Raw genomic sequence first — 19,300 nt, 5'->3', positions numbered from 1 at the left:
GATGTAAAATATCAACGTTTAAACTATAAATTCTGTGATATTTGTACATAACTGACTTGTACACTAACGGTATGAAAGACCCCTACCGTCCCCGTCCCCTCTACAGTCTACAGTATACTTTGTTATTATGTTAACCCTAAAATTGAAACAGCGCAGATGGTATTTTGATATAGAGAACAGTATTAGTGTTATCATGTAAATCAGCGACTATTGACTATAACTGGACAAGCCTGATTTAACCTGAGCAAACCAACGTAACACACTTTTTTAAATCTACTTCACCTTAATTTTTTATTTTAATGCTTATTTTATATTGTTAATATTGTTAATATATATTGTTTTGTATTGACTACAAGAAATGGATGGCACATTATTTTTGTTATTTCAAATCTGTTTGCTACAATTTTGTGGATATTTTTAATTACTTATGTACATTTTGTTCAAATTTTAAATCTGCTACATTTTTTGTTGATGTTTACAATGAAGTTGGTACATTTTGTTGATACTTTTAATCTCCACTTTATGAAGATTTCACTCTATATTACTTACAACACACTGACAAAAAATGTTCCCTTTCACACAAGCTTACAACAATTTGTCATTATTGTCTTGCATGTACACCGATCTTTGTCTTGTAAATATGAACATTATATTTTACCATCTTTCAGTTTTATAAAACTGTTTTAAAATGCATGCATTATTATGCAACATTTTTATTAAATATTTCTGTTTCTATTTCATCTTGTTTGTTTGAGTGTAGTCTTTTAAAATAGAACCAAGAGCAGCCTTGGTACAACAGTGCTAGTTCTAGAACCGAACCATCACAACCCGACATTACACAAGAACATGTAAGTCAAGAGATTTAGCAAACCAGATCTGGTACACCAAAGTTTTAGCTATGCTATTTATAGAAACGCAACAGGAGATGATTCCATTTTTTTAAAAACCCTTTTATATTTGAGTAGAATGCGACACAAAATAAAGGGATTTCGAAATACTTAAATATGTTACCATAAGCAAAAATAAAATAAAATATTTTTTTTTAATTTAAAAAATTATTAATTAATAAATTAATTAATTAATAAACAATTATTATTTTAATGTTAAAATCCAAAGAAAAAATCAACTACTAGCATCATCTTGATATTTATAGCTCTTGGAATTTGTTTACCAGGAGTCGTGTTCTTGTTGAACTACCGGCAATACAAAAACTTGAAAACAATCAGTTGTTGCAGATCCGGGATGAGGGCACGCCCGCGTGTGTGATCTACTCATCGTGTGCGGAAGGGGGAACAAGGGGCGGGGGAATTTTTAAACGCTGTGAGAGAAACCGGATCTAAAGACAACCAGTTCATGGTCCTTGGGGCGTAATTAAATTAAGCTAATTACCGTCTCTAATTGCTAGTTTTTATGATTGCATCTGAAATTGTTAGGCGAAAGTAGCCTACATGCCAAATTTCAGATCTATTGAGCAATCAGAAGTGGGTTAATTTTCGATGTCAATTTTAACAACAAACACACGCGAAGCTGAGTTAATAAAAACGTGTTAAAAACAAAGTAAGACGCCAACTAACAAATCCAAATCTAGAGGCGTGCTAGAAACTGAAAACAACAAGTTAACTTAGTTATGATCCAAACTGGCATGCAAGGCAAATGCTCCCATTGATGTAACTATTGTAAATATTATTTAATAATTATAGTTACATTCTTTGATTACTAACTTTATAATCTATCAGAGCCAGTGTTTCTTGCAGACTTTTTTTTTCTCCGGGGGGGGGGGGGGGGGGGCGTAGACTTTCTTCGGGGGACAGCCCCCCCCCCCCCCCCCCCCCGAAGAGATGCCTGGAAGAAACTGATCAGAGCTAACTATAATGCTTTAGTATGTTTTTACATGAATAAATACTATTTCATATTTAAAGCTATTTATTTATTTAAAATAAAAAATCAAATTTATAAACCTAAGCCTATTGATACTATTGAAATAAAAATTTCGATGTCTCTTTAAAAACTGAAATTTTGTAAATTGTAACTTTTGGATCTGGATCGTCCGTCTCAAAAGGTTGCCGAACCCTGGTCTAGGCCTAACTAATCCCCCACTTACAATCGATATTATTGGCCAGTTAAGCGTAAGCCTTGTTAGTATACTATGTATCTTGGCTTAGACCTAAAAAAAAATGTATGTCAATAATGTATCACCTGAAGCTTAGTAGAAGTCTTGCTCCATATAATTATATGTTTTTCTTTCAAAATAAGCCTTATTAATACAAGGTTGATAGTTCTAACCCTGGACTAGAATCTAGTTTCCATAACACTATATTTATTTAGGCCTTACATTTTTCTAGACTTAAAAATCTGGATCTCGCCCAACTTCCTGTTGACTCGGCATTATTCAGTTTAATTTAAAGTTTAGAATCTTGTAAACTTGTAGACTACACTATTCTCAAGATGCAAAGTTTGTGGGGTAAAAGTTAATCTGTTAGAATAAATCTTTTGTATAATATTTTAGTAATAATAATAAAAGTAATAATAATGGAATATCAAATATTCTTATATAAAACAACAGCGGATGTCAACTCGGGATATAGAGGAGTTTACACTTTTCGGACACACACCAAAAATTACGTAGGAGCGAACACTTCGTCGGTTTTTGGCTCATAGAAACTTTAATTAGCATGTCTCACGCGAAACCACGGCGCCTGCACGTAAACTGTTCATTTATGAACACTTCCGTGTCAAGTACTTCCGTTTCCTTTCTCAAGAATTATTTTTAGAAATTTTTTAACGTTGCATGGTACGCACATTTCTATTTTTACACCAGCCGGATGAAGTGACCTAGGGTTGGACTTAGGGGCAAAACTTGAACCAATCAATGCTTAGCTAAAAGGTTACACTATAAATAGCTTCTATATATGTATGGAACATCGTAAATGTCAAGGTTAATGGGTTTTTTTGTGCTTGAACAATAAAAAAGGGGTGTTCGCTAACTTATTTGGCCTTACATGGGATCGGACAGCAACACAAAAATATTATTAAATAAGAATTTAGAGCATAAAAGGGGCTGGTTATTGAAGGGAAAGGGTCAAAATAAGGTCAAGAAGGCAGTGGAATGCGAAAGAGGAGGGGGAATCATGTGACCTGGCTGGCTTAGCAGCGTACTGCGCGAGCCGCAATGGCTGAATGGGATGAACTTTGGGAGTGTGGGAAAAAGGTTTTATACTATTAAAATTACCTCACAAACAATCAATAACACAATATAAATGCATATAATATATGTTTTTATTCATTAAATTGACTTTAAATTATTCTAAATGAACAAAAAGTGCTATGTCCGATGACGGGTAAAGGTGTCCGAACACATGTAAAACTGTATTACATGTGTTCGAACACACGTTAAGACCCCCCAGTCACTATAACAAGAATAGCTTAAGTTCTATGCGTATGAATACAAAATGACACACACATTATTAAAGTAGAATGGTTGCGGATAGATATGATACTTTTTTTTGTTTTCTATGTTAAGCGGTTACTGAATGAGACCGCATGGAATTTTTACGTTGCGTTTTTTCGCTATGTGTGTCCGACATGATTTTAATCTAGGGACTTGGATGACGTAGATTTTGAGGCACTAAAAACGAGAGTTTTCTGCCCATACCGAGTTTCGTCGATTTAGCCGTGCGGTCGCGGGTGATGATCGAAATTTTTTTTTTTTTATTATAAATCGCCGATGCTACTAATAATTTGATGACTGATTATGAAAAACAAATGGATTTCATATGTTACGGTATTTTTGTTTTGAGATTTTGTTGAAGGTGAAAATGGATTTTTGGAGCCAAACTTTGGCTACGTAAAACTCTTTGTACCATAAAAACTTACTAACAAAGAAGGCCAATAAAAAGCCCTCCGACCATAATCACCATTTTTCTTTATGTGTGTAAATTTTCATAATGTTAATCGATAGCAAAGTATTTTTTTATAAATAGTTTAGAAAGTATAGGCTTAAGCCATTTTACGACTACCGGGAAAGACAGAGGTTTAAACCGGAAGTGTACTTGTGTTGTTAATGACGCCATTGCTCTCAATTGAATTGATTTGTAAATCCAGCAACATCCACACGAATCTGACTTTAAAATCATTTTAAATTATAGAATTATATTTTATATTGATAAAACTATGATTTTTTGTTGACTTTGTGCGCATATTTTCTATTTAGATTCATTTTTTTTTGTAATTTTGAGTTAGATCTAAAAATAGATTTCTGCGAAATTTTTCAAGTTGAATTATTGTTTCATTTCAATTGTATGGCCTAGATATAGATCTATATTGTTCTTGAATGAGTTCTGTATTTTATATTAGCTATCATTATAGTAACTTGTGTACTTTCCACATTTTTCTTAAATTTTAAAGCTTGATATAGGCCTAGATCTAGAATCTAATATAAAATTCCATTTGCCTATCATTTGGTCTATAAAATATAGGCCAATAGGGTAATTCTATATTAAACATATAGCCTTTTGATTGCTTTTCAAGCGAATTTTTATTACCAATATTACTAATATTCAAACATTTTAGGAGTCCTATATTTTCTTTATAGCTCTAGGACTTTGTTCGTTTTAGATTTATTACTAAATTACTACAATCCTTGTACAATGTTCTGTCTTCATCTGTAGGCCTATTTGAAGTACATATGATACTACTGTATTTTTGCTGTAGTATTCATCTCAGTTGCTTTTTTACTAGTCTTGGCCCTAGATAAAATGTACCAGTTCACAAGGGGATAGAGAATCAAAAGATGTGGATCTACTCATAAGCAACTTCAATGAAGGAGAAATAGGTCCACTTAAGAATGGATGTTGCTGGTTTTTATTACAGTTCTAAAAGCTATCAGCCAGAGGAGACACAGCTTCAGTAGATGTTTAATCAGATTTCATTTTTAAATCATTGATGGTGTTATTTTTTAAAGTAAAAAAGTGATACAGGCTAACAGACTTAAACATGTTATCCACACAGCATGAGATGTCACTTAAATATATGACAGATGTTTCTAAATTATAAAACTTACCTTTAACATTAAATGGTGATCATTACTCCACCAATATAAAATCATTTCAATTATTAAATTATTTGTTCAACAATAATTGTAAATTAAATTATATCAATTCTATGTAACATACACATAACATGGATGAAATATCATGCATATTGACAACATTTAGATACAATTTTAGTTATCTAAAATCAGTTTAGCATTGTACTTCTTTCTTGCAAAAAAGTAGTTGCGCAGAACAAAAATGACTTTTTAAATTTGACCAACATTGTAACAAAACCACATAAGCTAAGTGAAATATTTTTACTTTGTGTGGATGTATACAATGTTGGCACCAATTAGGCCAATTTTCATTAAGATATTCCATATAATAAAAATTTGGCAACAGATTATGTGTTGCCTATAGCTGAATTTATTGTTTAAAATTAAGGGGGGTATATGAGTTTAAACCCCTTTTTCATTAAATAAAATATTTTTAAAATCAAATTTGAACAAAGGAAATATCAAAGTATATAATAACCTTCATGTTTACAATATTTCTTGCATATAAGCAAAGTAATCTAAAATCAGCTCAACATTGTACTTCTTTCTTGCAAAAAAAGTAGTTGCGCAGAATAAAAATGACTTTTTTATTTTGTCCAACATTGTAATAAAACCACATAAGCTAAGTAAAATATTTTGACTTTCTGTTAATGTATACAGTGTTGGCACTATCCAGGCCAATTTTCAGTAAGATATTCCTTATAATAAAAATTTGGCAACAGATTGTGTGTAGCCTATCAAAGACGCTTATTAAAATTTTTTAGGGGGGTGACCCTCTTTGTTAACATTATTTTTTATGATCATTCTCATCCAATTCAATTATTTTTATCTTACTCTTTTACTGATATCATAAGCTTGATCTTAGTGAATTTTCATTAAAAAATACCTGCTATTTAAAAAGTTACAGAGATTTTAGTTCGCATCCAAAAAAGTAGGGAAGCAAAAAATTGAGAAAACCCCATATTAAAAAAACCCGAAAATTAAATGCATTAAAAATTCATAACTTCGTAACCGTTTGAGCTAAAATTAAAATAAAAGTATCTTTGTTCTTGTCTAAATGAGCTCTATAAACTGGTGCTACTACATTTTTTATTTTTTTAAAAATGAAATTTCATCCAAGTCCCTATTTTAATCCATTTTAAATACTTAAACTTTTTAAAATAGAATAAAATCTCGTGAACGCCAAATAAAGATGTGCATAATAGTGCGGAATATTATTAGTACTTTATAATTCACATGCGTTTTTTGAGAAATGGGAAATAGCAAAAATTACTACTTCCGTTCAATGGAAATTACTCAAAATTTTACTGAAGGCAGAGAATTTTACATGTGAAATTTCATTTATCTGTCTGAAATAGTACTTAAGTTATAGGCTTTTGAAAAATTCAAAGTAGAAAAAGTTCCACTTCCGGTTATCGGAAATCGCTCAAAAGTTGATACGGATCTACGATTTTGATATATAATACTTATATATGAAATTTCATGAACCTAGCTGTAACGGTACTCAAATTTGATTTTTAAAACACTTCATTATGTGATAGCTATAAAATCATTTTTGTTTTATAAGTGTGGTTGAGTGGGTAAAACTCATGGTTGCTAAACCGAAAAGTCTCGAGTTTGAACCCCCAGGCAGATGAGGCTTGTTAGCTGGGAACAGCTACTCTTCTAGGAGAGACAACTCCAAAATCAAACAACTGCTGCTTGTAGTTTGTTCTTGGTTGGAAAAAGGCTATGGAAGCAAATCCAAAAAGAAAAGCAGGCTGAAATCACAGTCAAATGCCACAATGGCGCATAACCAGTTGACACGTGTACTTAATTGTGTTGGAGACGTGGTCGAGTCGGCGAAGCTCATGGTTTTTAAATAAAGTCTCGAGTTAGAACCCCCTGACAGATAAGGCTCGATCCCTTCCAATACTAAAAATTAAGAGAGAAGAAGAAGAAGTTGTATAAGTCTACCTCACTCTTTTTATGTAATGTTTAATTAGAAACCACTTGTGATTCTTATGTAATTAGGTATTTATGCAATATTATTTGCAATGATTTTTCATTACTTCTTTTTACAGATGCTGCTATAAATGGTCTAAAAACAGATGATTCTGATGAAGCAAAATTGGTAAGTTTTTGTAAAAGATGATAAAATGTTGGTAATAATTAAAATATTTTTACATGTTGATGCATATTTTTTAACTCTCTGGTTATTGATTATTTCAGCATTGTGCTGAGGAATCTGTTTAATATTAGCACCAACAAGGAATTTTTATTTTCACATTTACTTTTAATGACCCATACATATTTTCTACATTGGTAGGCCTGTAATTTTAATATTTACCTTATGCCATCAAATATTTTTTTCAGCCTTCAAGCACAATAATTAAGTTAAACAGCAAAACTAAAATACAAGACTTGATCATTGGAAATGGTGCTGCTGTTGCTGCACTAGGAAGCAAAGTAAGGGTTAATATAAGTTTTAAAGTTATCTACATGTCCTCAAGAAGATATCTTACTCAGTGGCGTAGCGAAGTCGGGTGTCACCCGGTGCGGCACTTAATGGTGTCACCCCCCCCCCCCACCCCAGAGGCATAGCGTCCGTTCCCGAGGACAAACTTTCAAATTTTCGATTTGCACCCCCCCCCCCCCCTCAAACTTTCGATTTGCACCCCCCTCTCAAACTTTTGATTTGCAGCCCCCCCCCCCCCTCAAACTTTTGATTTGCACCCCCCTCAAGTTTTTCTCTATATATTTTGCTATTTTTTACCTTGGTGTCACCCCCCCCCCCTAAATGGTGTCACTCGGTGCGGTTCGCTCCCCCCGCCCCGCCCCCCTCGCTACGCCTCTGATCTTACTCCTTCTTTTCATTGACCTATTGTAACTTTTAAATCTTCATGGTCTCTTCTTTTATGTCTCCACATCTTCCTTGGTTGGTCTCTTTTTCCCTGTTATGTAGTGCTGGATATAGGCTTCCTAAGTGTGTGGCTAATCCATTTTCTCTGGAGGATCTGTTTTTTAGCTGGCAGTTGTTGTCTTCACTGAAAAGGTGTTGTCAATTTTATATACTCTAAGATGCTATATATCTAAATTTCTGTTTGCAGGTTTGGATAGAGTATGTGGTGATGGATTATCGGAGGAAAAAAGTTTTAGGAGAGCCAACACAATCAATTTTGGTACTTGGAGATGGCTACACATATGAAAGCTTGTCTCATGGCATTGTGGGTGAGCATTTTTTTACAAGCTTAGTTCACAACTTTAAGGGACCACTACACAATGTAATTTGTAAACAAAATTTGCACACTCACAAAAAATATCAATAGTACAAATAAAAAATTGTAATGTAAATATTATTTAATCATTACAATGATAGTAGATGGTACTCTTAGTTTCCCTTAGTTAAAATGTAGTAATTTAGGTAAAAAGATAATAAAAGAAAAGCGAAGAGATCCATCTGCTTTTATGATAATCATATATAGAAAAGCCAGACTTATGCTTTTAATAGTCTCTGTCAGATATCTCTATGCATGTGAATACTTGCTCGCTGTCAGCTGAAAGAATTAGATAATTTGAGCACATAAGGTTTATTTGATTAGTTGTCCTGAATAAATCCTTAAAAATAAAAAATAAAATGTCTCGTCACACTAGTGTGTAGGGCTGGATCACAGCAACGTTAAGTGGGTACTTGAGTAATATTATATCTAAAGAGTTTTTTTAAATGATTAAACACCATTGTATATATATATCACTATTGTTTAGTTTTACATCTTGCATATATTTTTTTCTCTATAGGCATGCACATCAATGGACGTCGCATAATTTCTTGTGGCAAAATGGGGCACTTCTATGTGGACCTCCTAACAATATTCAATTAACAGTTTTAAAACTAGTTATTGAACTTTTGAACTTGTTTTTGCTTTTTGTGACAGTTTTGTTGATTAATATTGTAAAATCAGGATTGTCTATAACTAGGACTGTAGATTCTTGTATTATTGTTGTTTTCTAAACTTCTATTACAATAGAATGGTAGCTTTGGGTGCTTGTGGCTTCTTAACTGGTGGTTTTCTGATCTGACTAATGTATTCTGAATGTCAAAATGTGCAGCACCTGTGTCATTGTGACACTTTTCTAGAACATTGGGCATTAGTTGATGTTTGGTTTTTACTGTGTTATTCTATAAAGCTCATCAGCGGCCTTCATTTATGTAAGCCCTCACAAGGTAGGTGGTTTCCATAACCCTTTATATCTAACTCTACCCCAGGCTAATTAAACTATGATTTTATTCTATTCTATTTGTGTTATATTTTTCTTTTTTTTATGTCATTATTCTAATAAATGCCTTGGCAGTTTTCATTTACCCTTATGTGTGGACCCATTCAATTATATAACACAAAAAATAACTAAATACACTACATACAATCAATTAAAGCTGGACTAGTCATTAACTAAACAGAAACAAAACAAACACCCATCCACGTTAATGGATTGAAAAAAAAAGGAAAAGAAAACGAATTAAAAATGTGTACATAGGTAAATATATTAAAATGGTTAAAAGAAAACGTTTAACTACTTATCACTACAAGGATAACTAGCTACTAACACTAATTAAATCAATTCTAATATCAGTCTAACTAAGAACACACATTGTTACCCAAACAGGGTTAATAAGTTTTAAGGAGTAATCAGTAGTAATGTAGTATAAACTAATTAATTCTTTCTTCTGCGTTCTTGAGTTATGTTGGGGTGGGGTTTATAGTGACCAGTGTTTAGATCGCTCCTGGTTGTACAAGAACAAGTTTCACCAGGCCCCACTTTTAGTTTTTTTTATACACACGTTGTTTCAGGCTGTTCTGTTGTCGCCTGTTCTGAGTCTGAAGATGCTAAAGCACCATATTCTAACGTAGGTATCACATAGCTGGTGTAGGCAGAGGCGTCGAGAGGTGGGGGGTGCGGACCGCACCGGGTGACACCATTTAGGGGGGTGACACCAAGAAAAAAAATGGCTAGATTTTTTTTTTTACCAGCTCAATGAATGGTTAATTAGAGTTCAAAAGTATTTAAGTCCATAATTACGATCCCGACAAGGGGGGGAGGGGGTGACACCATGACGTAAACATGCAAACTATAGAGAAAATAAATTCGTTGTTGGTGCTAATATTAACAGATTTCTCAGCACGATGCTGAAACAATCAATAGCCAGCGAGTTAACAAATATGCATCAACATATAAAAATATTTTAATTATTACCAACATTTTATTATCTTATACAAAAACGTACCAATTTTGCTTCACCAGAATCATCTGTTGTTACGCCATTTATAGCAGCATCTGTGAAAAAAAAATTAATGAAAAATTATTGCAAATAATATTGCTTAAATACCTAATTACATAGCAATCACAAGTGGTTTGTAATTAAACATTACATGAAAAGAGTGAAGTAGACTTATAAAACTTCTTCGCTCTTAATTTTTAGTGTTAGAAGGGATCGAGTGTTATCTGCCAGAGGGTTCTAACTAGAGATTTTTTTTCAAATATAACAACCATGAGCTTTACCGACTCTACCACGACTCCAACACAATTAAGTATGCGTGTCAACTGGTTATGCGCCATTGAGGCAATTGACTCCGATTTCAGCTTGCTTCTCTTTTTGAATTTGCTTCCATAGCCTTTTCCAACCAAGAACAAACTACCAGCAGTAGTTGTTTGAGTTTGGAGTTGTCTCTCCTAGAAGGTGGCTGTCCCAGCTAACGAGCCTCATCTGCCTGAGGGTTCAAACTTGAGACTTTCGGTTTAACAACCAGTAGCTTTACCGACTCGACCACGCCGACCCCACTTATAAAACAAAAATGATTTTTATAGTTATCACATGTATTGTTTTAAAAAATTAATTTTGGGAAAATTTTAATAAAACGGAAAGTAACCACACCAATATGTAGATATATGTATAATATGTATATATATATATATATATATATATATATATATATATATATATATGTATATGTATATGTATATATATATATATATATATATATATATATATATGTGTATGTATATATATATATATATATATATATATATATATATATATGTTACGGTCAAAGCCCGAAGTCGGCCAATGCTAGGATTGGCCGGCCAATCCGCGCATTGGCCAATATCGCCTCCCATAGGTCGGTCAAAGTCCGAAGCCTTGCTTGATTTCGGCCTTTGGCCGGCCAATCCGCAGACTGGCCATGGTGGACCGGCCAAAGTCTTAATCAGAAGATCATCTGGTTAGGGACGACCGTCCAAAGTCCGAATTAGAAGATCATGAGCAGATTTTGGTTTTTTTTTATGCCGTAAGGATCATGAAATTAAGTCTTTATTGATTATTAATTAAAGTAAATGACAGAAACATTCAAATTTTTTATTGTACTATAGTCTCAATCTATCAATATCATCATTTGTTACAACAAGTTGAACTTTTATGGCATTTAGAATTATATAGCAGCTTGTTAATTTTACACTTGCAGCGATTTGTTGTGCACTTAGTTGTGCAATTGCAGCGAGTGTAGCATTGGCCCCCAGTCAATGATTGTGAAGATGCGATGGTTCGTAGTGAATTTTCCTCAGTGTCAACTGACGACAATAAGAGCAGTTTTTCGTGAAGAATTGAAAACTCACATCTAGCATACAGTTGTTTTAGAACACCATGTTCCGTTCCTAATTTGTAGAAACCGCCCTCCACGCTCATGACAACTGCAATCACGCTTCGGGGATCACCGTGACCTCTGTCAACATCTGGAAAACGGATGCGTACATTGTCACCCACTTCACTATCTTTAAATTTTGTATTTGATGTTTTAAGAATCTTAGCACCTAGAGTTTGCAAGCCAGTATGAGCTGCTGATCTGTGTTCCATGATATCTTGTTTGTTGTGACACAATCTGCAGGTAATGTTCCCTCCGTACCCTTCGTCTGCTTCATTGGGTATTCCACAAATAGCATGGACATCGTTGCCACAGGATCTGAAAGAATGAGCTGCACTACAATGTTTTTCACAAACTATACAGAATCTGTTGGCCACATTATTGTCACGCAACTGGTCTGGGCGTTCCGCCACGGCAGTAGATGTGTTAGCTGATGATGTCGTTGCATTTATGGCAACCTCCATTTCTTGTTCAATGTTCTCAAGATCTTCCTCAGTAACTATTTTATCGAGAGCCCATATATGGAAACTAACATGGATTTACATTTTTCTCTTTTGACAGCCATCTGCTATGTCTGTCTCATGGTCTGACGGCCCTTTTGATCCATGTCGCCTTGCATATAGAATGCTATACAAACAATAGCTAAACAATACGTTACTCTCAATGAAAACGCACCCAGAATAATGAAAATGCGATCACAACTTAATCTAGATAGAACATTGGCCAGGACATCCCGGCCAGTGCGCGCATTGGCCGGCCAATGTACAAAATACGCTGTCAAGTTTAAGCGCTTCGGACTTTGGCCAGTGCGTTCCGGCCAGTGCGCGCATTGGCCGGCCAATGTACGAAAAACGATCTTAGTGCTAAGTTTTTCGGGCTTTGGCCAAGAGAGCCGGCCAATGCGCGGATTGGCTGGCCAATCCGCGCTTTGGCCGCACTTCGGGCTTTGACCGTAACATATATATATATATATATATATATATATATATATATATATATATATATATATATATATATATATATATATATATAGGCCTATATATATTTATTTATTTATTTATATATATATATATATATATATATATATATATATATATATATATATATATATATAGGTATCGCGGCCAAAAGGAGGAAACGGGTCTATATTGCAGAGTTAGGCTCTACCTTAAGCCTGTTTGATAGTAGAATATCAGGTCCCCTTTGGGTAGTATGGTGGTGGTGGAGGCTCAGGAGCCGTGGTGGAGCAGGAGCAGGCGCAGGAGCCGTGTGTGTCCTACTGACCTAGTGACCTCTGGGGTGGGTGAGGAGGTGACCTTGTGACGTAATGACCATCGATGACCTAGTTACGTAATGACCACCGGGTTAGTGACCTAGTTACGTAATGAACATCGGGTTAGTGACCTAGATACATATTACTCACCGGGGAGGGGGATTTTAAATAGTTTGTTTGTTTTTAATGAGTTTTTTATTTGCATTTTTTTAATTAGTGTAATTTTTTTTAAATTTAATTTTAAATTTTAATTTTTTTTTAAATTTATATTTATTTTAATTTTAATTTAATTTTTATTTTTTTATTTTAATTTTTAATTTTTTAATTCTACACCTTTTTGAGATACACGTTCACACATTCACACAAACACTAAAAACACAACAAAAGTCTTCTTGTATTTTATTTATTTATTAACGTTTTTCCAAGTCATCAAAGGCTTTTAAAATATCATGCTTTAAACTTAACAATCGTTCAAAACATAACCAGTGAGTCAATCGATACACCTGACAACAGGTGTTGGATGCAGTATTTGTAGACACGTTTATTTTATTTACATAAACATTTTTGTTTTAGGTTACACCATTTGTACTGCTTATTGATTATTAGAAGAATTTTCAATACTTGTTTGTTGGTTTCATACACTTTTATTTATTTAAATAGGTTAGATTATATTCTAATCACGTTTTCATTTTTTTAATTTTTTTTTTCATCATGTTAACTTTAAGGTTCTATAACTTTCTTTATATTTAAATACATTTTTGATTATATTTTTTATAATTTTCTAAAAAAAAATATTAAAATAGAAAATAAACAAATAAAATGTTGTTTCTGTGATCTCGAAAAATGAAGTGATAGTGTGTTTATTACTACGAGCTGACCCGCGGCATATCATACGCCGCTATTTAGTTGTTGTTTTTTTCTACTTTTCAGTAATTCATAATTTGTGGATTCGACAGTACCAATGCAGTCACTGAAAATATTTGCTTTAAAACACTAACCCCCCCCCCCCCCCCCCGTGAAAGCAGCCTCCTCTTAGTTATCTCCTCTAAGTTTAAAATCGTTTCAAACTAAATTATCTGCCCCTAATAGCCGTCACCAAACCCAGCTCTATGATTGTAAAATGTAAACATTTAGAGTGAACTACAACTCACCAGACCATGTAGGGGTGGGGGTGGGGGGTGGGGGTATCGATAGAGAGAAAGAGAGGGGACTGCAAAGGCGCGCTTGCAGCTTGTTTTCTAACGGCTCGAAGAAGAGAATTATATATATAGATAGATATTCAACCGAGTTTACTTTCCCTAACGTAAGTTAGGAACCCTTAGTAGTCAGAAACCTTCTATTGATTTGGACCCGGATTCGAACTCTGAACTTTTCAGTTTAGCAACCATGAGCTTTAACACCCCACCAAGCGATCCCCTTCATTCATCACTATATAAGTTCATATTGATTTGGTTTGAATATTTGGCAGTGGTACAGTTGTCTCTTTACTAAATAAAAATTGCTTGTTTATAGAAGGGGGGTGGTACTTTGGCTTATAGATGGTTTGAATTCGACAGAGGTGGGCGGGTCTGAACTAGTATAAAGAAATAACCATTGGAAATATTTGAGTGGAAATTCATACTAGATCGGTATATATAGACGAGAAAAATGGCCCGTTGAGGAAGGATACAACGGGCGCTAGGTTGATAGTGCTGTCTCTAAACTTTTCTCTAACCCTCTGAGGCCCAAATTATGTTGCAAAGGTAGGAAAAATATTTCATTTGGTGTACATGCATACTTTTAGGATAGAAATCAATATCAATCATAAAAAAAATACAATTTTGACCGTGACCTACTTTTCCAATTCGTTCCACTGGTGACCCACTGGGCTTTAGAGGTTATGAAAAAACAATTATTCTTACACATAAATATTTAAAATGATACATTTGTTTTAAACTTTATAATACTTTATTTTAATTTTGAACATTTCAATCATTCATGAGCTAAAATGAAACTCCCTGAAGCAGTTTCTTTTCTCTGTGAAACAAAGAAAAACATTACACTTTTCACAAACATTGTTTGTTTTAAGGCTGCACTATCTGCATCGTTGGCGATTGTCATTTTTTATTATAAAATGATTGTAGCCATCTGTTGCTATTTGTGGATTGGGCAGAAGTGTTTGCAGTCGTCTTCTTTTTACAAGGTTTTCTTTACTGCACTCTGCAGATGGCCGCCCCCGTTTCCTTTCACTGGAATTTTCAAACTGAATAAGAAGTGTTGCTAGCCTGGCTTGAAATTTTCGCTGGTTCATTGTGTCCCGTTTTGAATATCCAAGCAGACCAGTAGCACGACGATAAGAAAGTCAGGCATTCACAAGCATCATTCTAATGGTCTGCCAAAAAATGTACATGTACCACCGCTTGGACTTAATGCGGTAGGAATTTTTGGCCACAACAGTCATGAAGGTCTACCCCTCCCATGTTTTCATTGTACAGTTTTATAACTGCTGGCCTCTGTACTGGGACATTCATTGATTTGGATTTTTCAAATCGACTAACTGGATTTCTGAGATCTGTACCAGAGAATGTAGATAGTACATTGACAGCTCTTGTGTCGTACCAACGAACAGCGACTATTTTAGTGTTTTTTTCTATGGACTGGTCCATAGTACCACAGCCTTTTTTCTTCATTTCAGCCTCATTCTGAAGATTGATTCCTGGTATACAGTTAGGTCTGACTGTGCCTGTATAATGAATACCTAGCTTCTGCAATTCAACTAAAAGAGCCATACCTGTAAAAAAGTTATCTGCATAAATTTTATAATTGAATGAGGGTTGTCCAGGTACATTTTGTGGCAAAGATGAACACAGCTTTTCTCCACACTGTATTGATTAGTCATTTCAACTAGAAGATCTAACATGTCCTCAGTCAGAAATTCTTCAAAGAACTGCAGAGGAGATGGCAGTTCATAATGGTCTGGAAGTTGCAGCTTTTCACCTCTGAAGATGACATCCGGTGGCTCAAATGTTGTTTTGTGCCAATGATGTTTTTTTTTTGTTTTGACTCTGGAGTTTCTAGCAACTCATTCTCATCTGAGTCTGGTGTATCTGCAACACCAACTATTTCTTCATTGTCATATTCATTTGCTAAGGTGTATAATTCATCTTCATCATCAGTGGATGATACTTCATCTTCTAAGTCGCTTTCATTATGGTTAATAGTATCTAAAATGTTCTTTACTTCACTTGTAGTGTAGAACGTCTTGGAGGAATGTGCCATTCTGTTAAGAAGAAGAAACAATAATTATTTACAATTTAAAAAAATACATTCAAATATTTAAAATAATCACTAGATCTAGGTAGGTAGATCTAGATTCTAGAACTAACATTCTAGATGCCTAAATTGTGTAAATAAAACCATATCTTGCAAATGAATTAAATAAATATAAAATTTAATTGCTAAAAATATAAAAATAAAACTATTTTTTTTGTTTGTATAAATAAAACAACAAAAACCATATGACAATTTCAGAATTTGGTTACATTGAACATTGTGCCCCAGTAACCATTAATAATAATAATGGCTGCCATTAAAGCCCACTGGGTCACCAGTAACCCAACAAATTTTGAACGTCTAAAACTAGGCATTCCGACTTCCGCTGTTTCGATTCGGTATTCAACATCCGGACTTTTCGATGCAGTCTTTATAAAAACTCGCCCTTTTTCCGAAGAATGCCGAATCTCAATGTTGGAATCGAGTTTTTAGAAATATTCGATATAGATATTCTAGTGTAGTCGTATTATATGTTTCAATTAGAAAATTACCGCCATTATGACAATCTTTAAGCCGAAATCGATCGCACGATTCTAATGAGTTTATCTCGCGAACATGTCCCGTACGGTGCTGTCACATTTTAAATAAGTTTACGTATTAAACCCTTTATAAGTGTCTTGCCATTAGTTGTAAGTGTCCATTAAATAAACAAATATTATTATAATAGCGGTTTTATGGCACTTACTACTTCTGCTTACGAGTTATCATACATGTCAAATCCCCGAGCTAGCGCTTCGGCCTTGACAACGCCATGGCGTCGGTTTAGCACCGCATTACCTATTATCGATAAAATACGCGCACTAATGCCAATGACGTAGTTTTCGAAGTTGGAAAGAATTTAAATTGTGGGTGGCACTGTTAAAACTAGATAAAATACATTGATCAAGTTATCTATTAAAACCGACAGGCAAGAAACTTAGGCTTACATTAAATAGTGTTAAGCATTTCACACATACCTACTTACTTAATTACTTAGATTTAAGGCTAATACTAATAGCCTTTAATATACTATTATACTTTATACTATAAATAAGTTATAGGCCTATTTCTTAGTATAACTAATGCTATATAGTATATGTATCGATTGATAAAGTAAGTCTGGGCCTATTATTGGTTATGATAAGTAAAGAAGCTTGGTGATAAACTTATTTAATTATTTGTAATAATTATGCTTATGACATTAGTAAATAATTAACAAAAGGTGCAGCAATTGACATGGGGGGGGGTACTAATTAATAAGGCAGTGAATTTAGAATGACATGAAAAAGGCATGATAATTATTATTCATAATAATTTAGGATACAATTTTTACATTAAAAATAAAAAGTAACAAAAAACAACAACAAACAATACGGATTTAAATCACTGCATGTTGCCAATATATATATTCATATAAGCAGATAGACAGGGAAGCTGTAACTTCTGCTTTGGTACAAATTAACACTTAGCTTAATAAACTTTTACAAGAATTTAAGGTTTTTCTATTGATTAGTAATTTAGTTGTACCAAAATATCAATAGGGTCTTATAAAGGCCCTAGTATATTAAAGTAGTTTCCCTTTTGGACCTGTCAATCCATCATCCATAAAGCAGCTGAAGTAGAGTTTATCTGTTTCTTGACCACTGCACATGAAGTGATGGTATGGTTAGCTCTCTGCCAAGCTATCTTTACTTTCCCTTGGGTCAGGTACTCATCTGAGCTTGGTGGATGCTGCACGCTGCACAGACAGACTCGTCTGAGATCTGAGCTTAAGACTTGCATGTTAGTAGTTGAGTGCTTTACCACACCATCCCTAGTTTTATTTTTCAGCATTCTTCTTATTACATGCTTCAGTATCAATAACCAAAATGTATCCTATTATAGTAACATTCTGGACATACGTCCGTTGCAGTCACTATAATTACTATAAAAGGGTGCAACACCCTTTCATAGGACTTTTTAATTATATGCAGTCATACTTAATATAATTTTTTTCTATATTTCTATTGCCCCCACCCTCTAGCAAAGTTTCAATTTTAATATTAAAAAAAAAACATAGACTTTCAGTCTGCATATTGACCTATATAGAACAGCACCCCTCACTTTAATTTGACTTGATTAGTTCTAATTATCCTTCATCAAATTTTGATTTTACTTTCATATTTCTATTGCCCACACTCTCTAGCACTAATGTGCAAAGTTTTATAATTATATCTCGAATAGCAGCAGTGGTATGCAAGCCTAAAGCCAATCACACAATTAAATCCGATGTTACAGTGATATATAACAGGTTTAATACATAACTTTAAAAATTCATATAAAAAAAACTATTAGGCCTAGAATGATAAATTTGGTATTTTTATCAATGGGGTGTATTATAGGATTAATCTGTGTACACTTTATCATTCTATGGTAATTAGGAAAAATATCCCAACATTCCTATCTAAAACTAAAAATTAGCCGTACTTTTTATTAATATTGACATTTAAAGTTATTAATTAATATATTTTAAATTAAAATAAAACGTAAAAAGTATTTATAACTTACCTAAAATGATGTTTTTATTCTTCAAAATCAAGTCGTGAACTGTATTTTTAAATCTGCATGGGAGCCACCATTTGCAAAAGGGAAATTACTTAGTAATATTAAAAATAAGACAACAGAATTAACTCCCTTGTGTACCACAGTATGACCAATGGGCTTTAGAGGTAAAAAATATTTTAAAAATGCATTTTGTAAAAAAGTGTGAAGCTTTCAGCCAGGTGGGTCACCGGTGACCCGGTGGGCCTCAGAGGGCTAAACTAAAGCCAAAACCAAAATCACCACCTTAATAAAATTTAACCGGAAACGAAAAATGACATTGAAAACGGATTTTTATCCAAAATCGTCATTTTTATGTCTATAATGTAAACTCGTTACATCGTTTCCTACTTTTGGCCGATAAACCTCACTCGCGCAGACAGTGTTTCTTTCAGA

The 19,300-nt window shown here is 33.8% G+C and overlaps 1 long non-coding RNA gene across 1 annotated transcript; it reads left to right on the top strand.

Annotated features, from left to right (window-relative positions):
* The first annotated feature begins 7,440 nt into the window (after positions 1-7,440).
* On the top strand, positions 7,441-8,983 carry LOC131936776 (uncharacterized). The gene is made up of 3 exons (XR_009386097.1): positions 7,441-7,534; positions 8,176-8,296; positions 8,864-8,983. It is a non-coding gene; the product is annotated as an uncharacterized LOC131936776 (long non-coding RNA).
* Positions 8,984-19,300: the final 10,317 nt, after the last annotated feature.

This window comes from Physella acuta, unplaced genomic scaffold, assembly GCF_028476545.2.
Source record: "Physella acuta isolate Inbredline_101_S28 unplaced genomic scaffold, ASM2847654v3 ptg000187l, whole genome shotgun sequence".
Taxonomy (NCBI): Eukaryota; Metazoa; Mollusca; class Gastropoda; family Physidae; genus Physella; species Physella acuta.
This window is presented reverse-complemented; position numbering and strand designations above follow the sequence as displayed.